The sequence below is a fragment of the Euphorbia lathyris genome, chromosome 4 (genome assembly GCF_963576675.1).
Source record: "Euphorbia lathyris chromosome 4, ddEupLath1.1, whole genome shotgun sequence".
In the NCBI taxonomy this organism is placed as follows: domain Eukaryota; kingdom Viridiplantae; phylum Streptophyta; class Magnoliopsida; order Malpighiales; family Euphorbiaceae; genus Euphorbia; species Euphorbia lathyris.
In genome coordinates, this window is record NC_088913.1 from 12018492 (window position 1) to 12027370 (window position 8879).

The following is an 8879-nucleotide window of genomic DNA, read 5'->3' on the forward strand; positions in this document are numbered from 1 at the left end:
GACAATTAAATTTAAGTGCTTTATTTTAATTGTACTAATCCGTTTGTTCAATGTTGAGTATGAATATAAATAAAGATAAATATAAAAAGTAAGACAGGAAGAAGTCAGCATGAAATGAACAAAACAAGCTAAGTAGAATGAAGGTCAGCATAGAAGCCTAAAGTATCAAGCTGAGTGGAATCAACCTTAGCATCAAAAGACTAAGGCATAAAAGTCCAACAAAGAGAAGAGAAATGCAACTCAGCATAAGAAACAGCAACAACAACTGTCTTACGAAGCTGAGCTGAATACTTAGCCTAGAAATTGCCAAAGACAATGATTTACGCAGTAGAAGCTGAGTGATCCCTCAGGACAGCATGAAAGAGTCATTCGCTAAAAGACAATGATTACCGCCCCTCTGTACCAATAATTGAATCCTTGGAAATATGCAGAAGACACATTCCGAGATGTATGGGTCTATGGATTATTGGTAAAGACAACTGGCACAAAAAGACAAGCCTGACGCAAGAAGACAAGCCTGACGTCTGAAGGAAAATAGAGGAAGGGAATGGCCGGAACAGTCTGAAGCTGACCAGAATCTGTCCCCTAAAAGAGCCATTTTAACATTAACGGCTAAATCATTTCAAAATGATCCAACACAGATTTTCCCTATATAAGGACAATCAAACTTCTTGGATCGTTGCCGATTTACAAAAAGAAAAAGTACAAGAGAGAAAAGATACAAAAGCACTTAGATACAAAAAGAGATCTTACACCTATCTTCTATTCCTTGTGTAAATGCTAGAGTGATTACTTGTAATCTTCTAAAGTGTTCTTTATTTGAAAAGGAACAAGTGTTCATCAATTGTAACATTGAGAGTGTTGTGCTGAGTGTTTGGTTGTAAACATTCAGTGGTAGAGAAATCTAGGTGCTGGGTTGTAGCACTTAGTAGGAGTTGAGTAGACGAATAGAGGAAGGTACTCTTGCATATTCAACTGCCTTGTAATCGGTTTGTGCTCTACCTTTAAAGAGCTCAGTATTGGATTCTAAAAGCCCGGAGGACTCTGGGGACTGGATATAGGCAGAGAGGCCGAACCAGGATAAGTGATACTGAGTAATCTCTAAACTCTATATATATATATATATATATATATATATATATATATTGCATGTGTTGTTTGACATATTTACTCAGCATATAAATTGCTTAAACTGACCCTGAGTAAATTAAGGTTAAGGTGCTGAGTTAGAAGTTGACTCCTTAAAGCGTCAATTCTTAACTCACAAGCTTGATAGCCTTAGTCAATATCTGACTGAAGTTGTTTCGCACTTAGCTCGCCCAAGCTGGCCAAGAATTGAGTTGATGAAATTTATCCAAAACATGCAAGTCAGCATAAATAATTAAAGAAAAAGGTATATTAGTTCCTAACCCCCCCTTGGAACTAATTACACGGGACCAACAGGTACTACTCGGTCCTAATGGGACTACCCGTAGTATAATGGGACTGGTATGGAAATACTCACTAGGGTACCCGTTACCCATCATAACTATTAATGCGGGGCATCTTTTCCTAGGATCGGGTCCGTACGAGGGAAGTCGGAGGAAGGACCAAGCACGAGCAACAAGCGAGTAAAGAGGCCAAAACAGGGCCACATAACAGCTCAACAGCTCAGGCACGCCCCGCGTACCTTATAGCACGCTCCGCGTACTTGAGTGTCTGATCCGGAGAAGAGTTCAACAGCTAAGGCACGCCCCGCGTAGAGTGAGTACTGATCCATAGAGGAGCTCAGCAGCCAAGGCACGCCCCGCGTGCCTTCAGCCAGGGGCGAATCCAGGATTTCTCCCCCATGGGGGCAAACAATACAACTAAAATAATTTTTATTCAAAAAATAATAATTATAGAAAACTAGAGATCAAAGCTCAAGTTCAAGTAAAATAGTAGCAGAAATATAAAATCAAAATTCAAGTAAGAGCAAAAAAATACCAAAGCAGAGAGTCGGAGATGGAGTGTCGGACCAATGATCCAACTACGGAGGGATTGGCTGCCGATTTTGATTTAATCTTAGTTAGGATTAGAGATTTCAATTTAGGCTTAAGAAGAAAGAGGAATTGAGGAAGAAGAACTAAAGAGATTAAAGAGAGTAAGAGAGACGTTTTATGACCTATTTAGTTTTACATTTAAATATTTACTTTTTTATTTATTTATTTTTGTTGTAAACAGAACGACGTAGTTCTAATTAAATAAAACAACGTCATTTTGCTTTAAAATAGAATTAAAAAAATATTAAATTTAAAACCATTCTTAATCCTCAATTATAGAACCAATAAACCATAAACCTCAATTGATGAAGGGGGCAAAGCTCTAAAACTTCAAAATTAATACCTGGACTTTTTAAAAAATACAAATGTCAGTGGGGGCAACTGCCCCCAGTGCCCCCATACTGGATTCCCCCCTTCCTTCAGCTTAAGGAACTTGCTCCTTACTCCAGCTTCCTCCTTATTTACAATCCTGCCACTCCTTATTTACACATTTGCCACTCCCTATTTACCATCCATGCTACCCCTTTATATTTAACCCATTTTACCCTTATCTTTATCATTTTAATTAATTAGTGATTTGCCCTTTTATGTAATTTGCTTTAGGGTTTAGAGATTGTATAAATACATCTCTTTCTTGTAATTGTTCTTCAACTTTTTATCAATCAAATTATCAACTTCTTTGTGAAGCTTTGTTAAGGTTCTACCTTCAACAATGGGGATTTTATTATTCCTATGGATTTAGTCCATGAAATTAGGATTCACTCCTTCTAGTTTAGCTAGAGAAGAACATCTTTGTTAGTTTACGATTAAAACTAACACGTCACGAAACCGATCTGTATCAGTTGGTATCAGAGCCGATCGTTTTCCTTGAACGGAGACTTCTTTCGACTATGGTTCAACCAAATTTATCTCCAAGATATGAAGAAACCTTCAACAAGGGGTTGGAAAACCTCAAAGCTATGGTGATAAGGTATCATAAGAGTTGTAAGGAGGATTTTCGGGTGATAGACGAGCTAACGAGGGAGCTTAAGACATCCGTAAAGAGTCTCAAGCAAGAGTGTCGAAATAGCTCCCAACCAACCATGGAAGTCCCTCCTAAAGATTCATCACCAATCTTTTCTCCTTTACACATTGAAAAGGTAAATCCCAAACTTCCAATTTCTAATGTTGAAGTCATGGAGTGTCCTATTGCTAGGAAGAGATTGGATGTTTGTGGTGTTGTTTGTAGTGTTGAAGTGGATTTAGATTCTCATTGTGGGTTATTTGATAATGATGTTGTGGATGAGAATGTGGATTCATGTGTGGATGAGGAGGAAGGAGTTCTTGTAGGTGAGGATGTTGAGGAAACCCGTGTTGCAAGGGATGCTCCCCAAGTGTTTGATAAAATACCCCTTAAGCATAACTTTACTTGTGTGTGTGAGGAAAGTGGGGGTATTACTCTTGAGGAAGGGGAGAGTGACCTTGGGCTTATTAACCTCTTTGGGAGGAATGATGAAATTCCATTATGTGTGGAGGTTGATGACTATGGAGATGGGAGAGATGTTAGTGGTTCTACTATAGTTGGTTGTAACATGCCGTTTGGGTCGGGTAGCTATTCAAATGGGTTGAAGTGGAAGGAAGCGAAAGGTCGTGGGAAAGGATGGTTTGTGGACAAAGAGGGAAATGAATTGGAACATGATCATGAAGAAGAGGAGTTAGAAGAGGAGATTGATGAAGAGGAGGACCAATCCGAGAGTGAGCTAGAAAGAAATGAGGAACGTGATTATTATGAAGGCGGATTCGAGGATGAGGTTAAAGAGAGAGAGAGCACGCTTCCGAAGATGAAATATGTGAGGATGGTGAACTTTGTCATAGTGCATATGAGTTTGATTATGATGAAGATGGTAGAGTTTACCATGGGGAGGATGAACGTCGAAGCATTAAGTGGAACCAATATGGGGCCGCTTATGAGGAAGACGAAGATGGGGTCTACTATGATGAGAGTGGGCGTCGGTGTGTTGAGTGGGATCGACACGGGGCTCCATATGAAGATGATGAGTGTATATTCTATTGTGATGATGAGTTGGAGGATGTTGACCGGTCCTATAACGAAGATATTTATGAGCATGATGGAGGTAGGGTCCATTATGACTATGAGGCGGAAAATGTAGAGTGGGACCGAAATGAAGATGCTGAAGAAAATCGGTTCCAAGATGAGGATGAGTCAGGAAGTGTTGAGTGGAGCCAAGATGAAGACACTTATGAAGTTGATGATGATGGCAATGAGCACAATGTGTATTTGGTGACTAGGGTGCCAATGCCTAGTGAAGAGGAGCCTAGCCAATGTCATCGATTATTTAGAACTCGATGCTTAGTTCTTGAGAAAAAGTGTGAGATGGTGATCGACGGAGGAAGCCAAGTGAATATCATTAGTCGGTCCGCCATGAGCAAGTTTGGGTTGGTTCCCGAGCCACATCCTAGACCTTACCGCCTTGGTTGGGTCAACGAGGTGGAAAAGCTTCAAGTTACTCATTGGTGTAAAGTTCCTTTCACTATTGGCGCTTATGGGGATGAAGCTATGTGTGATGTTGTGGAGATGGGTGCTTGTGATGTGCTACTTGGTAGGCCATGGCAATTTGATTGTGATGCCTCATATGCGGGAAGAAGCAACACCTACACCATACGTAAAGGCGGAATCCGATATGTCCTTACACCTTTGAAGAGTTCTCCTAGTAAGAAAACAGAGACCGCTTTGGAAGATTGTCCAACTCGGGAGTTGAACGTGAATGGGTGCAATGGTGGAACGGGTGAGACATTGAATCATCTTAACTTGGGTTCCATGGATGAGTTAGCTAGCCACTCTCCTAGTGAAGTCAAATCCAAAGAGGAGAATGAGGTTGAGAAGGAGGGTAGCAAAGTTGGAAGTGAGGAAGTAGAGCCGATGTTCAAGGGTGATAAGAACGTGTCTTTCAATGAGCCACCTAAAGGGATTCCTAAAGGGCTTCCACCTTTGAGGAAGCTACCACGAGACATAGCATGGGATCCAGGAGATAGTGCACCTAGCTCTACATATGGTGAGTTGAGCTTTAGAGAGGATGAAGGTTGCTCTATGAAGCCTATTGATAGCACCGAGACACCTAGCACATGCCACATGCAAAAGAATCAAATCCCTTACGTGGTAAAATCTGAACTTATACTTTTGTGCTTTGTTAAGATAATTGTGTTGGAATCTTGGATGTGTATGTTGAGGGAGAACCTTCCCTATGATGAGCCCATGAGAGGGGATATTGTTGTGAGAAATGTGAGCTTTATATTGAGGGAAAACCTTCCCTATGATGGGACCATGAAGGGTGATCTTGTTGGGGGCTTTGGTGTTTGTTCATTAAGGGGAAATGACTTCCCGGGGAATATAGGAAAGATGGAAGGAAGTCAAGACTTGGTAAACTCAGAACTCATTATTTTGTGCTTTATTGCTATGTATGTGTGGGGGTATATGTGGTGCTTGTTGAAGTAGCATCAACCCTATGAGGAGTCAATGAGAAGCGATCTTGTGATGAAGAGAGTGGGGTTCATGAAGTCTTTGATGAATGGGAATAACCGCCCGAGAGATGCTGAGAAGATTGACGGAATTCAAGGCTTGGAGAATAATAGCCATGTTAGTAAAGTGGCGAGTCTTGAAGTTCCGAGATTGTTAACCCAAGGTGAGGGAAGAGCTACTATGTGTGTGCTTGGGTTCACTATAATGTGGGTTGACGAATGTCGCCGGGATATTCCGTTTGATGTGGGCCATGGGCAAGGAAAGAATGAGCATGATAGCCGAGTTAGTGGAATGAGTGATAGCCAAGTCCGGGCATATTCAATTCAAAGTCATGTTTGGGTTGTGAAGAGTACTCAAGGGATCGCTCCAATTTGGGTTGATATATGGTACCGGGACATGTCATTTGAGTTTGGCTATGAGCGAGTGGAGATTGAGCCTAGCATCCGAGTTGATGGTGTGAAGTACATTGAGGTCCGGGCATATTCGACTCAAGATCATGTTGGGGTTTTGAAGAATATTCGTGAGATCGATTCTAATTGGGTTGATACGTGTCGTCGGGACATTCAATTCAAGGTAGGCCAAGAGCGGAAGAAGAGTGTGTTGATTCCTTAAGTTCGTGATGGGGAGATCAAGAGGATCCATGGGTGGTCCGTGCAACCAAATGAGGGGCGTTGGAAGATCATCCAAGCATTTATTGGGAAGTGGTTTGACAAGCTTCGCCAAGACATACCATTCGATGTTGGAAGAGCATTCGATATTGGTGGAGATGGGGAGATGAGTACCACGGAAGATGAAGTCCGGGGTGAGGCACTTGTGGAGATATGGGGAAAAGCTCGTGAGGAGAAGGTGAGTCCGACAATATGTGGAGTGGACTTCTTGAATTCATCTCGAACAACACTTTGGTTCGATTTGAGGGCTTGGGTTCATTCACAACGAACACGTCTCATGAATATGTGGCAAGCAACTTGGGGTCAAGTTCTTTTTAAGAGAGAGTGTATGATGCGGGGCATCTTTCCCTAGGATCGGGTTCGTACGAGAAAAGTCGGAGGAAGGACCAAGCACGAGCAACAAGCGAGTAAAGAGGCCAAAACAGGGCCACATAACAGCTCAACAGCTCAGGCACGCCCCGCGTACCTTATAGCACGCTCCACGTACTTGAGTGTCTGATCCGGAGAAGAGTTCAATAGCCAAGGCACGCCCCGCGTAGAATTGGGCACGCCCCGCGTAGAGTGAGTACTGATCCAAGGAGGAGCTCAGCAGCCAAGGCACGTCCCGCGTAGAAATAGGCACGCCCCGCGTGCCTTCAGCTTAAGGAACTTGCTCCTTACTCCAGCTTCCTCCTTATTTACAATCCTACCCTCCTTATTTACACTTTTGCCACTCCTTTATTACAACCCTACCACTCCCTATTTACCATCCATGCCACCCCTTTATATTTAACCCATTTTACCCTTATCTTTATCATTTTAATTAATTAGTGATTTACCCTTTTATGTAATTTGCTTTAGGGTTTAGAGATTGTATAAATACATCTCTTTCTTGTAATTGTTCTTCAACTTTTTATCAATCAAATTATCAACTTCTTTGTGAAGCTTTGTTAAGGTTCTACCTTCAACAATGGGGATTTTATTATTCCTATGGATTTAGTCCATGAAATTGGGATTCACTCCTTCTAGTTTAGCTAGAGAAGAACATCTTTGTTAGTTTACGATTAAAACTAACACGTCACGAAACCGACCCGTATCAACTATCCAACTTTTTCTTCTTCAATCATTGAGTGAAACCACTAAGCTACTTTATCTTACTGATTAAGGTTAAAAAATTTAGATGAATGATTTATTAAATTTATACTTTGTTAAATTTGTAATCTTTTTTGTTTTATTTATTGATTCTTAATGGATAAGGGTACCCGTGAATTAAATAGAACAGATATATGATGCAAAAAGTATACCGGTACAGGTAATTAGAAAATAAACAGGTAACGGGGATCCCTCCCATCCCTCACAACAGGTAGGTTTTGAATCTTGGATCTTTGGTCTATAGACTCTAATACTCACCACTACACTACTATTTCACTTATGTCTATTATTAACTATTTAAGAATAAATAATAATGTTATAACTTAAATAATTAAGATTATTTTTTTCTATTTAGATAAATATCATTAAAAAATTATTATATTTTCTCAATATTATACAGTTTAATTAGCATTTAGATTTTAAATATATACAAATAAATTTTAAAAATCTAATAAATTTAAATTTAAGTTAAATTATAAAATACATATCCTATTAGCATATTTACATGTTAGTTATTAATAAAAAATAATCACTATTAATTTTAAAAGTATATATTTTCTTTAATTTTTATATTTATTTGTCATGTTAAATTTATTAATTTGATATCATGTTTAGATATTAAATAAATGTTACTATATTAGTATAATTTTTATGAATATAGTTGATATTATACTATGTTATAAGATTAAATATGAATAAAAATATAATTTGCACATGATTTTTGAATACCGGTTGAACCCCGGTTGGATCCCGGTTAAACCTCAAACTCTTGACCCTTTGTCTTTGCCGGTTATTTGACCGGTCCGGTTTTGACAGCCATGAGTTTTTCATGTTATTACTAACTTGGATAATCCCAGATCAATTTGGCATGCTCTAGAACGTACTTATGGTGCAGTTCTATAATGCACGGGAACTCTCCATGACAAGAGTTTCCCGTTTTCAAAACGGAAACTCTCTGAAACTGATACGAAACATTTTCCGGCACGTTTCCGTAATTACCAAAAATATGAAACGAGTCTTTCAGTTTGTAAACGGTTTTCTCTACCTATTTCGATTAAAATTCTGGAAATTGAAGCTTTTTATTTTGCAGTTCCTGTTTAATCTAAAATTAGGAAAATCGAAACTTTATATTTGAGAGATAATTACTTCCTTGTATCCATCAATTTAAAAAACTTATCTATATTTCTTTTTTCTGTAATCCTTGTCTCTTGAATCTTAATTGAGCTTAGACTTTCTTTACCTTGTTCTTCAATCTTGTTTTTATTTAATGTATTATTATATTTTTAATATTTATAAATATGCTCCTATATTTTTAATATTTACACTTTTCCCCCATATTTCCATTTCCTATGTTTTTCAGAAATTACATTTCCCAGTATCGTTTCCTCCGTACAAACATAGGTACAGTTGCATAAAATAGACAACTTCAACTCACACTTGAGCTTTATGAACTGAAAATGAATGATTTCTTTATTGCTGAGTACCTCTATTGTTGATGAACTTGCAGCTGCTGGTAGTCCATTATCACATGTTGCTATTTTC